Below are 13,235 nucleotides of genomic sequence, written 5' to 3'. Positions count from 1 at the left end.
CCACACGCAGGCTCCTTGTGTTCACAAAACGCCCATCACCTGGCGATACTAATAAGACTAAGTGCAGAAAGCGAAAATACAAACTTGCTTCCTTGCCGCTACTCATCTCTAAGAAAAACGTACATAGTCCAGGTTTAAATCTACAGGCATATTCCTCGCTTTTCTGAGGCAGTTTTCACTTCTGTTGCCCTGCCCCCAAGAAAGCAGTTAAATTGTGTTTTAAATTTAAATCTGTTTAAAAATTTCTTCCCTCTACTTTTATTCTAACAGAATTGTCCTAAATAAAAACTGTTTTATATAGCTGTTTTTTACTGCTTCTAATTACTTATCTTATTCATATATACCAGTGATAAACAAAACATATTTCTAGACAGTCACAATTCTACATATGTGATTTACAGTCTGGAAAATTAGCCTCTACTGACCTTTCAATAACTTCCTACTCCATATGCTGTCATCATTATGTATGATAGATTTTACAGTTTCCAAATATTTGAATGATAGCCAAACTATCCATTTTATAAGCAGGAAAAAAAACTGACTTTTTTTTGCTACCACTTATTTTCAGATCTTTTTTACTGGCACATTGAAGAGCATGGTGACTAATATTACATGCAAAGTTTCACTTGACTCAACTTTAAAAGACGTAATTGTCCCCGGTTACAAAACATAAATTATGTCTTAAGGGGAGAAGATGGAGAAAAAAGGAAAACCAGAATCAGCTCCCATTTCAGTATTTCCCTTTACATTTAGTATTTGCGTATCTATAGCTAACCAACACTACCCACTGAAAAGCCAAGATAGCAAATTGTGTTAAGCAAGCCACAAGACAAGACAGACTGCATTTTATATCTATATGTGCATACAAAACATTGCAAAGATCCTACTTCCACAAGGCAGAATAACACAATCCCAAGACCATACAAGGAGATGGGAGGTATAGACAATCTTTTCCACCAAAAAGGAAAAAAATTTTCTACTTCCACCTTAAACTGGATTTTATCATTTCTGCTTCCCACTCACCCATTAAAAAACTAGACTGATTATGAAAGAAAAATTAAACCTTTCCTGGCACTTTAAAAAGTTGTCTTCTTTTTCTGACTATGTTATTAGCATTGCCAGTCCATGGTGGAAAACAAAAGCCCCAAGATTAGGTCACCTAGTGACTCATCACCCAACATCACCAATCAATATTTATTGCCGGACATTGTGCTACATACAGTGTACAAAGATAAGAAAGATATGGTGCCTTCTCTCATGGATCATCCACTAGGGGAGGGAGGAAGAGGAACAAGTAATTAAACCTTTTTAATTAGTAAACATGGAAGTGCCAATAAAGCAAAGATGAAATTGTAAAAGGAAATAACAGAGAACACCCAGAAACACTGACATATCTACTTACATCTCTTATTTTTTTCAAATGTAACTTAAACCTAATTTTGGATAATTTATATCCTAATTTTTCTTTCACTTGACATTGTATCAGAGGCATGCTCCCATATTAGCAGTATATACCATTTTAGTCATGTGTAATATTACATTCTGTATATATAATATACAGAATAACAGTTTCTTTAGTTAATCTGCCACTTTTAGACATTTATATGGTTTCTGATTTTATGTGTGTGTGATTTTAAGTAATGCTTTGTGCTTTATTCTGACTTGGTAGTGAAGACTCCTGAAAGTGAAATTTCTGGATCATGGAATATGAACATCTGCTAAGGCTCTTGACATATAATGGCCCTGGTAGTTTAAATTCAACAATTCAGCCTACCCAAGTTTGACTATTTTGTATGATATTTCCTAATTTAATAAGTGAAAATGATTTATTTTAAAACTTGTATTTCTTTTTATTATCAATAAAATTAAAGATATGAAAAAATCTCATTAGTCATTTGTATTTTCTGTTCTGTGAACTGTCTTTGATCCATTTTCTTTGTCCACTTATCAACTGGAGTCTTATCAGTTGAAGTCTCTTCTATAGGGTCATTGCAAGGATTAAATGATATAATCTATAAAAAGCAGTTATTATAGTACCTGGCAAATGGTAATAACAATTTTGGATGTTTGTCCTATGGTTTGATTATATATCTATTTGGAATTTACTTATAAATATAGCAAAAAATGAGGATATGCATTTGGTTTTTTACTTTTCATATAATTACTGTGACCCACATTGTTAACTGCCCCCAGTATACAACCTCTCTAATAATATTAGAACTTACTCCCTCTTAGCTGTGCTGAACCCAAAGTTGTCCACCTAAAGACTACATTTCCCCACTCTTTCATGCAGGAAGATAGGGCCATCTGACCATGTACTCATTAACTGGATGTGAATGGATAGGAAGTGTGCAACTTTCATGTCACGTTTAATAAAAACATCTCTTGCTCTACATTTACTCTCCTTCCCCTTTATCACAAGCTACAGTGTGGAGACAGCAGAAATATAGCTTCAGCCATGGAAAAAAGAATGACAGAGCATGACAAAGTCAGTGGATGGAAGGAATCCAGACCTCTGAATGACCTTGTGGAGTTTGGCTGCTTTACAAACCTAGATCAATTGAAGTCTTACATAAGAAAGAAACAAAACTCTTAAATTTGCTACCATATTTGAAGGTCCTACATGTGTGTGTGTGTGACTAAAACAACTTTGTCTTTACCCTAATACCTAAATGACTCAGCCCCATTTATTGAGCAACATTTTCCATTTTCCACTTATTTGTGATACAATCCATACTATATATTAAATTCATATACACACACATATACATGCACAAGGGCCTTTTTCAGGCTAATATATTCTATCTTATTTTTCCTTTCTAGTTTTATTCTGCTTCCATAATACTTGAGTAACTCTGATTCATTTAAATATCTGATAAACATAGCCTTCTCTCATGGCCTATCACTTTCAAAAATTTACCACCATTCTTTCCAATCAACTCTTCATGATGAATTTCAAAAACATGCAGTAATGTTATAAAAAGTTACATCGCCAAAATATTATACCTCTTGTTACTGTTTCTAATAGATACACATACATTTTTCTGTTTTTGATATTACTACATAGGGATGACAAAAAAATATAGTTCTAATTTTCATAAGTTCTTCTATGCCATTATAAAGTAAAATTGGCACTGTGCATAGCAAATTTTTATGCTTAGTTATTCATCTCAGTGATGATCTTACTTGCAAAGGATTTTACTTACAAAAGAAACCCTAAATAAGATACTCTTCACTTCAAACAATGTTTCTCCATAGAATATACCTGAAATTAGAGTCTGAAATATCATCTTCTCCTGATCCCGAAATGAATGCAAATGATAGCAGAGTCCAATTCTTTACAGAAAGTTCTAAGATGTCATACACATATATTCCTGTTGGCTTTGTAATGAACTTGACATTATAATGAACCTTAAGACATACAAGCCACAATGAACATATTTGCTAAGATAATACATGAGCTCATGTTGGCTTTGTAATGAACTTGACATTATAATGAACCTTAAGACATACAAGCCACAATGAACATATTTGCTAAGATAATACATGAGCTCATGTTTTTCCCCAAAAAAGAGGAATTTTAAAAAGTACTTTTCTGGATGGCCCACACCAGCATAGTAATTACAATACAACTTCCAGAAATGCTGAAATACCACAGCATGACAACGGATGTCCTATTTTTCAAGAAGATCCCTAGGCTCTCTGGAGTAAGTCAAGGTGACTTCACAACTAATGGTCAAGGCCTCTAGAATGCTGTCATTCCAGTCGCCCTCTGCTCTGGGAAGCCTGATAAAGCTAAAAGGGTTATCCTCCATCCACCAGAAAAGCTAAAAATACTTCAAAGTCAAGCCCTCTGATAATAGCTGGCAGAACTTTCAGTTTTCAAAGAACAAAAACTTCTTCAGCTAAAGTAGAAATAATAGTTGTCAGGAGAACAGCCATAGCCAGCAGACACGGTACGGTTGGCTATATGGTAGAGACCACCAGATATTATGGGGGCTGACAGTGGCAGCAATGTCAGCATAAACCACCTGAGGCCCATTAGAAGTGGAAAATTGCAGGCTTTTTCCATCCAAACTCAGTCAATCTCTATTCCGCCTCTAGCCCTATTCCAGCTATTTCTCAGTGAGTACCCCAGCCTGGACCAGAATCAATGGCACCCAACCAGACAGGGTATCAGCAGTTATGCAGCATTTATCATTTATGTATTCTCTGGACCAGTCAGAGGTTCAGATATTTCAGTTTTTGAATCTCTGATGGTAGATGCACCTAAAAGATTACTTGTTTTAGGCCAGGGGTCAGCAAATACAGCCTGTGTACCAAATCTGATCACCATAGGCTAAATACAGCTCCCCTAGACCAAATCTGGTCACACCTAAATCTGGTACATAAACCGTATGGCTGTTCTGGTATTACAGTGGCCAAGCTGAGTAGCTGCAACAGAGACAGAACCTATGGCCTGCAAAGTCTGAAATATTTACCATCAGACTCTTCACAGAGCAAGTTTGCTGAGCCTTGCTCTTGGCTATTCAGTAACATTATTGGGCATGAGAGTCCCATATATCCAAAAAAAGACTAGTCTATAAGATCATCCATCACAAACAAGTGAGGTTCATCCCAGGGATGCAAGGATGGTACCACATTCGAAAATTCATAAACATCATCCACTACATCAACAAAAAGAAGGACAAAAATCACATGATCATCTCCATAGATGCTGAAAAAGCATTTGACAAAATTCAACATCCATTCATGATAAAAACTCTCAACAAAATGGGTATAGAGGGCAAGTACCTCAACACAATAAAGGCCATATATGACAAACCCACAGCCAATATTATACTTAACAGTGAGAAGCTGAAAGCTTTTCCTTTAAGATCGGGAACAAGACAACAATGCCCAGTCTCCCCACTTTAATTCAACATAGTTCTGGAGGTCTTATCCAAGGCAATCAGACAACACAAAGAAATAAAAGGCATCCATACAGACAAGGAAGAAGTCAAAATGTCCCTGTTTGCAGATGACATGATATTGTACATAAAAACCCTAAAGAATCCACTCCAAAACTACTAGATCTAATATCTGAATTCAGCAAAGTTGTGGGATACAAAATTAATACACAGAAATCTGTTGTATTTCTATACACTAACAATGAACTAGCAGAAAGAGAAATCAGGAAAACAATTCCATTCACAACTGCATCAAAAAGAATAAAATACCTAGGAATAAACCTAACCAAGAAAGTGAAAGACCTATACTCTGAAAACTACAGGACACTCTTAAAAGAAATTAAAGAGGACACTAATAAATGGAAATTCATCCCATGCTATTGGCTAGGAAGAATTAATATTGTCAAAGTGGCCAAAAGCAATCTACAGATTCAATGCAATCCCTATCAAAATACCTATAGCATTTTTCAATGAACTAGAGCAAATAGTTCTCAAATTCATATGTAACCACAAAAGACCCTGAATAGTCAAAGAAATCCTGAGAAGGAAGAAACAAGCAGGGGGAATTATTCTCCCTGATGTCAAGTTCTACTACAAAGCCACAGTAATCAAGAGATTTTGGTACTGGCACAAGAATAGACCCATAGACCAGTGGAACAGAATAGAGAGTCCAGATATAAACCCAAGCATATATGGTCAGTTAATATATGATAAAGAAGTCATGGATATACAATGGGGAAATGATAGCCTCTTCAACAGCTGGTGTTGGCAAAAATGGACAGCTACATGTAAGAGAATGAAACTGGATTATTGTCTAACCCCGTACACAAAAGTAAACTAGAAATGGATCAAAGACCTGAATGTAAGTCATGAAACCATAAAACTTAGTAAAAAATACAGGCAAAAATCTCTTGGACATAAACATGAGCAACTTCTTCATGAACTATCTTCCTGGGCAAGGGAAACAAAAGCAAAAATGAACAAATGGGACTATATCAAACTAAAAAGTTTCTGTACAGCAAAGGATACTATCAGTAGAATAAAAAGACATCCTACAGTATGGGAGAATATATTCATAAATGACAGATCTGATAAAGGGTTGACATCCAAAATATATAAAGAACTCACACACCTCAACAAACAAAAAGCAAATAATCCAATTTAAAAAATGGGCAGAGGAGCTGAAGAGACACTTTTCCAAAGAAGAAATCCAGATGGCCAACAGACACATGAAAAGATGCTCCACATCGCTAATCATCAGGGAAATGCAAATTAAAACTGCAGTGAGATATCACCTCACACCAGTTAGGATGGCCACCATCCAAAAGACAAACAACAACAAATGTTGGCGAGGATGTGGAGAGAGGGGAACCCTCTTACACTGCTGGTGGGAACGTAAATTAGTTCAACCATTGTGGAAAGCAGTATGGAGGTTCCTCAAAAAGCTCAAAATAGAAATACCATTTGACCCAGGAATTCCACTCTTAGGAATTTACCTTAAGAATGCAGCAGCTCAGTTTGAAAAAGACATATGCACTCCTATGTTTATTACAGCACTATTTACAATAGCCAAGAAATGGAAGCAACCTAAGTGTCCATCAGTAGATGAATGGATAAAGAAGATGTGGTACATATACACAATGGAATATTATTCAGCCATAAGAAGAAAAGAAATCCTACCTTTTGCAACAACATGGATGGAGCTAGAGGGTATTATGCTCAGTGAAATAAGCCAGGCAGAGAAAGACAAGTATCAAATGATTTCACTCATCTGTGGAGTATAACAACAAAGAAAAACTGAAGGAACAAAATAGCAGCAGACTCACAGAACCCAAGAATGGACTAACAGTTACCAAAGAGAAAAGAACTGGGGAGGATGGGTGGGAAAGGAGGAATAAGGGGGAACACCAGGCATTACAATTAGCACAAATAATGTAGGGGGGTGGGGACATGGGGAAGGCAGTATATACAGAGAAGACAAGTAATGATTCCATAGCATCCTTCTATGCTGATGGACAGTGACTGTAATGGGGTATGTGGGAGGGACTTGATAATAGGGAGAGTCTAGTAACCATAATGTTGTTCAAGTAATTGTACGTTAACAATAAAAAAAAAAAGACTAGTCTATGTGCTTCAGTTCCTTGGAAAACAGGGAACAGGTCTGCCTAGGGTTTGTTAATCTATTTCACTACAACTGCTCCATTATCTGGGCCTATTCTTACCTTCTCTTAATTATTTTCTGAAGGATTTCCCCAAAAGAGGTCCAATTCATAATCTGATGAACTAAACTTTGTTCTGAAATTTAGATGTTTTACCATCCTACTTAAGGAAAAAAATTACCACACTCCTAGGAAAAGAGCAGTTGTTCTGTAGCCATGGAAACAAATAACCAGCATAACTAATTTTAAGTCTGTTCAATCAATCAGCAACTTCCCTCAGTAAACCAATTGGTTTTACTAGTCAACCCATTTGTGACAAGCCATCACTACTGACCAGTCAAGAATAGTCTCACTCAAAGAAGCATGTCTTTGAGGGCCAACCCATTAATGACTCTCTCATTTGAGTAATCATTCGCCTTCAGATGATGTCACACTCCTGAAAACCCACCAAACCTAATTTCACACTTCCCAGAAGCCCTATATAAGATCAGCAGTATGTTCTGCTCAGAAAGACTGAGCCTGATCAGCAAAGACTACAACAGTCAATCCAGCCTTGTCTTTTTTAGTTCAGGTATTGGTATTGGTTTCATCATTCTTTGACACAACCCACAGTTTAGCAATTTCATGGGTCATTATTTAAGCCTCATTATTTGACCCTCATTTCTATTACTTACTCATTAGCTTATCTACAGCCACTTCTTCCAGTGTACCTTAAGGTCCCACCTTAACTTTCAGCATGCTCCTTGGCTGAGAGTAGATTGTTTAATACATTTCCTATCCTCCCCTAGAAGACAAGAAGATCTATTATGTTAGTTTCAACAGGAAGTAATCAGAACCCAGCGCACTAAGTGGCTAGAGGGCTGATTATTACAGATACAGTCCTTTCTATTTCCATCCACACCTCAGACCTGGAAATCAAGAGAATAGCTGCATTTTCTTTTGAAAAAACAGTTTTAGCTATCTTCCCCATAAGTTTTCTAAAGCCATTATTTAACTTTTTAACTTCACAAGCACTTATACAATGTACAATGTGTACCTATTACTATTCTGAAAATTATGGCTAAGGGGAGGTACAAGGAATAGTGTTACTCAAGCTATGAAGTATATATAAAAATATTTAGGACACAATTTGCAAATCTTGTGAAGGAATTCTATGTGGACACTTTGTCTTACTTGCACAGAGATTTGAAGGCCATGTATTTGAGTGGGAATTACTATTGCTAACAATCAGCACAGTTTAATACCTATTGTTCTTCACTCTGCAAGCTTCACGGTTTATGATTACCTCATGGCCCCTGAAGGCACCTGAATCTTAATCCTTCAATTAGCAAATACAATATATAAATTGTATAATCAAATTAAAGTGTGTGCCCTTAGTACTTGAGAATTAGAAGACAGGAGAAAATATGATGGATGGAAGTAACTGGAACTAGAGCTATAAAAAAAGCAGGTGTTGGGCTGATTTACACTGAAGTTACTGATTAGGATGATAGAAGAAGGAGAGGGCATACTAACGTAGGTCTGGTCTGTGTTACAGAGAAACACATCAGCATGAACAGTAAGGGGCCCCAAACAGCAGAATAAGAAATCTAGGTAGGACCTAATTAATCAAGAACCATGGTAGGTTCTTAAATAGAATGAATACTTGACAAAAGTAGTACCAGATTAATCTAGAAGTCTGACTAAAATGGGCTAGAATGGGAAGGAGACTTATAGCTAAATTGATCCTGTTAATAATCTGGTGAGGTAACAAGGTCTTGAATTTAGATAGTGAACAATAAACTACAGCTTTGTACAAAGAACTTATAAAGCTGATAATTGACTTTCCATAAGAGGCAAAAGAGGTACCATGCTATTCAAGATAAGAGAAGTATGAAGGATGATTCTAAAGTTTGCCAGGACACTGGAGGAGTGCCTCATACTAGGGTGCCTTAAACTTCAATTGACTGGAAAAGTTCCAGTAAATGCTTGTTGACTCAGTGTAATTATTAATAGTGTCCTTTTCATTCTTAAACCATTCTGGGAGACCTGAGGCTAAGGGAGGTAACAGCAAAGGCTGTATAAGAAGGACCCCCTCTACCAGAATCCTAAGAAGGGAGAGATGGAGAGTTCCATCTATATGAAAGAAAGGAAAAGAAAGGAAAAGAGAATGTCAGTAATCTCAAGGATAATTAGTGCCTAATTCATGTCTAATTAGTAGTCTAATTAGTGTCCCAGAAGGAGATTAGAGAGCAAATTGGACCGGGGGAAAAAAACTAAGAGTTGAAATTACAGAATTAGTAACATTAACCCTCCGCCCCACAAATCTGTAGCAAGATAAAGAAAACCACACATATTTTCAACAAACTGCTTAAAAAGAAAGTTAAAGAAAAAAACCTTAAAAGTAAACCAGAGACAGACACCTTTAGTAGAACAATAAGTGTGACAATTTATTTCTTATAAGAAATAATTGAGAACAGAAAACAATGGAGTGACACAACTGAAGTGCTTTGCGGTAGGGGGTGGAGAGCAGAGAAACCCTTACAAAACTAGAATTACATATCTAGGGAAAATATTCTTCAAAAAATGAAGGTGAAATAAAAACATTTTTAGATAAACGAAAGCTGAGTGAATCTGTCACCAGTAAATTTACACTACAAGAAATGCTAGTTCTTTGGAGTTTTTTGGGTGAGGGGAAACGATGCCACATGTGAAAACTGGATCTGCTCAAAGGAACAAGGAATGTTGGAAATGGTAAATAGGTGGAGGCAGGTTTGATTGTGAGCAGAAGCTGACAGTGTGTTGTGGGGTTTGCTGTAGTTCCGAGGGTCAGTGGCAACCAGAGATACCTTAGAGATGGACTTTGGTTTCATGAAAGGATTTGGGCAGCATCATTAGCTTCAGCATTTCCTTCAAAAGTGATGCAGGATTAAGGGACTGGGGAGGACGGGTGGGAAGGGAGGGATAAGGGCGGGAAAAAAAGAAAGGGGGCATTACGATTAGCATGTATAGTGTGTGGGGGGGCACGGGTAGGGCTGTGCAACACAGAGAAGACAAGTAGTGATTTTACAGCATCTTACTATGTTGATGGACAGTGACTGTGAACAGGGATGTGGGGGGGACTTAGTGAAGGGGGAAGCCTAGTAAACATAATGTCCTTCATGTAACTGTAGATTAATGATACCAAAATAAAATTATAAAAAAAAAGTGATGCAGGATTATGGGAGTGAAAACTTGAATTCTAGTCCTCATCACTTCAGATTTCTTTGGGACATGATAGCAGGGTCAGTGATCTTGATTAGGATTTTGTATTCTCTCATTTGGGGAAGAAATTTTCACTCATTAATATCAACTCTGTAGAGAAGGGAGAAACACCTAGGTCTACAACTTACCAATGTAGTATTCTTATAGTTTAACCATCTGAAAAGAAAGTAGGATGACTTAGATTTATCCTTAAGAGATACTAGTCTTTGTAAGGAGGGATCAAGAATAGCAAGAAGGGAGGACAACTAGTGAAAAGCTAAATGGGTCCCACTCTGCACTTGAGGGTGAAACATATTTGAAAGGAAAAGAACTGATACAAGAAAAATCTAAATATTCTTTTTTGGATATGGTCCCTTCACCAGAAAGTCTGTCTTCATTGGAAAGATCTTTTTAATCCCCTCCATATGCATTTTCACCTCAGGAATCAGGCTTCACTCCTCTACCTGACCCCGATGCGAGGTCCCGTGTGCCAGTTCATGAGATGAGGCCTATGTGGATCATCCCAAAACACTCCACCATGAGATATTCTGGACCACCACATCCTATAAAGGTTAGCATTTATAGAAATTTATAGAAATACAATATAGAAATAATTGATAGAAATACAATTTTAGATTAGAGTTTTATAAGTAAGTTTGACTTAAATATTTAGAAAATCATCATCCCATTGGGAATATATAATTAATGGTTACCCTACTAATAGAAGAAATTAATTAGTTGGGAAAGAACATGTTTGAGCAAAAAGCTGCACTTGTTTTAGGCAGACTCTAGAAATCAGTCACACAGTGGGAGAAAAAAAGATCAGTAGGGAGTATAAATTAGGATCATTTTCATAAACATTCCTAAGGTGGCTGCAGCCTCCTCTGGCTTCTTTAATCACTATAGCCTGTTTATTCTACCTGTAGAAGATTTTTCAGATCAATTTCTTCTCTGTTCCCACAGCCATTTTTAAAAAATTTAAATTTGTAAGATGTTGTACCTCATCAACAATCCTTTGGTACAACTACACCATTACATTTCTGAAACAGATTTATGTTACTTTCCTAATTATTCTCTCTTTAGGTCTAAGGGCTCCATAGATAGGTTTCAGGGGCTCTGCAATCACTCATGTAATTGAATTTTGAGTGTATGCACAGAGAAGCGAGCATCTACCTTAAAACTTTTAACCCTTTAAGAATAAAAACTGCTGGGCTATAAACTAAATTCCAAACTCCTTAGCACAGTTTTCAAAATCTAATTCCATACTAGCTTTATCCCCATTATATACTTTAAACTCTATCCTTCTTGCTTGTGATAGGCTGGATAAAGGCCCACCAAAGATGTCCACATCTTAGTCCCCAAAACTCATGAATATGTTACCCTGAATAGCAAAAGGGATCTTACAGATGTGATTAAGTTAAAGATCTTGAGATAGGGAGATTATCCTGGATTGCCTAAACCCAAGATCATCACATGTGTCCTTAGACAGGGTAGGAGAGTCAGAGTTGGAAGAGCGTGACAGTGGAGGCAGCAATTGTTGGAGAGATTTGAAGATGCAAAGTGGCTGACTTGAAGATGGAAGAAGAGGTCACAAGCAAGGAAGGAAGGCGGCCTCTAGAGGCTGGAAAAAACAAGCATTCCCCCTAGAGCATCAAGTAGGACCTTGACTTTAGCCCAAATTCATTTCTCATACTCTGACCTCCAGAATAGTGAGATAATAAGGTTACATTTTTTAAAGAAACTAAACTTGTGGTAATTTGTTACAGCAGCAATAGAAAATTAAATTTGTTGTTCCACAAATTAAATAAGGTATATATTTTCCCACTTCAGACTCTTTGCATGATCTTATATTTGCCGGAAATGTCCTGTCTCCTTTTCTTCTTGGGGAACTCATACATATACTTCAACACCCAGCACCAATGTCGCTAGCATTTCTACTGTTGCTCCTCTGTGTGCATATATGCCTGATTTAAACCACTAACACAGTACTTAAACACAGCATCGTTACTGTTTGCAAACTTAGTTTCTAGATTAAGATATGACCCTGTCCCTCAAGGCATTCTCATTCTATTTCCTTGTAAGCTTCATATCAAATATTTGTACAATTAGTACAGTAAATGTGTGGTCATAAATCTAGGGTTGCTTCTGGAAGCACATTAGGATGCATTTAAAAGTTAGGACAAGAAATAGAGATTATATGAGTGTCATCAGAAAGAGTTGAAGAGTCTGAGCACAGATGTGATTTCTAAGGGATTTTAGAGAAAAAAGTCAGAGATCTGGAAAAGCAAAGAGTTCAAGAATAACAAATATAGGGTGGGGAAACAGATGAAGGTGGTCAAAAGGTACAAACTTCCAGTTACAAGTCTTGGGGATGTAATGTTTGGGGAAGTGACTACAGTTAATAATACTGTACTGCATATGTGAAAGCTGCTAGGACAGTAGATCTAAAAGTTCTCATCACAAGAAAAAAAAACATGTAACTGTGAGGTGATGGATGTTAACTGAACTTATTATGGTAAACATCTCACAATATTTACATTTAAGAAAACATTATGTTGTAGACCTTAAGCTTACATAATGTTATGTCAAGTATATCTCAATATAACTGGAAAAGTATAAAGACTTATACTGTCTTAAGAAATTAGAAGATTATGTTTTATAAGAATATAAAATCTGAAGATATGTCAAAGAAATAATCAATCTTCCCATGTTTTCTTCCGCCTGCTACTTCTATAGCTTTTCTTCTTCCTTCCTAATTACAACCCCTAAATAGAATTCGTGCCTCATATCGAATTTACCGTGTATCACAATTCTTCCAAGTGGTAAAGATACCTCAAGACAAATGCTGGGCATAGAAGCCACAGGGCATAAATATCCAAAGAAGTAAAAAACTAACCTTTTCAAA

General features: G+C 36.6%; 1 protein-coding gene across 4 annotated transcripts in view; it reads right to left on the bottom strand.

Annotated features, from left to right (window-relative positions):
- FAM13A (family with sequence similarity 13 member A) overlaps positions 1-13,235 on the bottom strand; it is a 320,862-nt gene that overhangs the window by 297,425 nt on the left and 10,202 nt on the right. The window lies entirely within an intron of this gene.

This window comes from Manis javanica, chromosome 5 (genome assembly GCF_040802235.1).
Source record: "Manis javanica isolate MJ-LG chromosome 5, MJ_LKY, whole genome shotgun sequence".
In the NCBI taxonomy this organism is placed as follows: Eukaryota; Metazoa; Chordata; class Mammalia; order Pholidota; family Manidae; genus Manis; species Manis javanica.
This window is presented reverse-complemented; position numbering and strand designations above follow the sequence as displayed.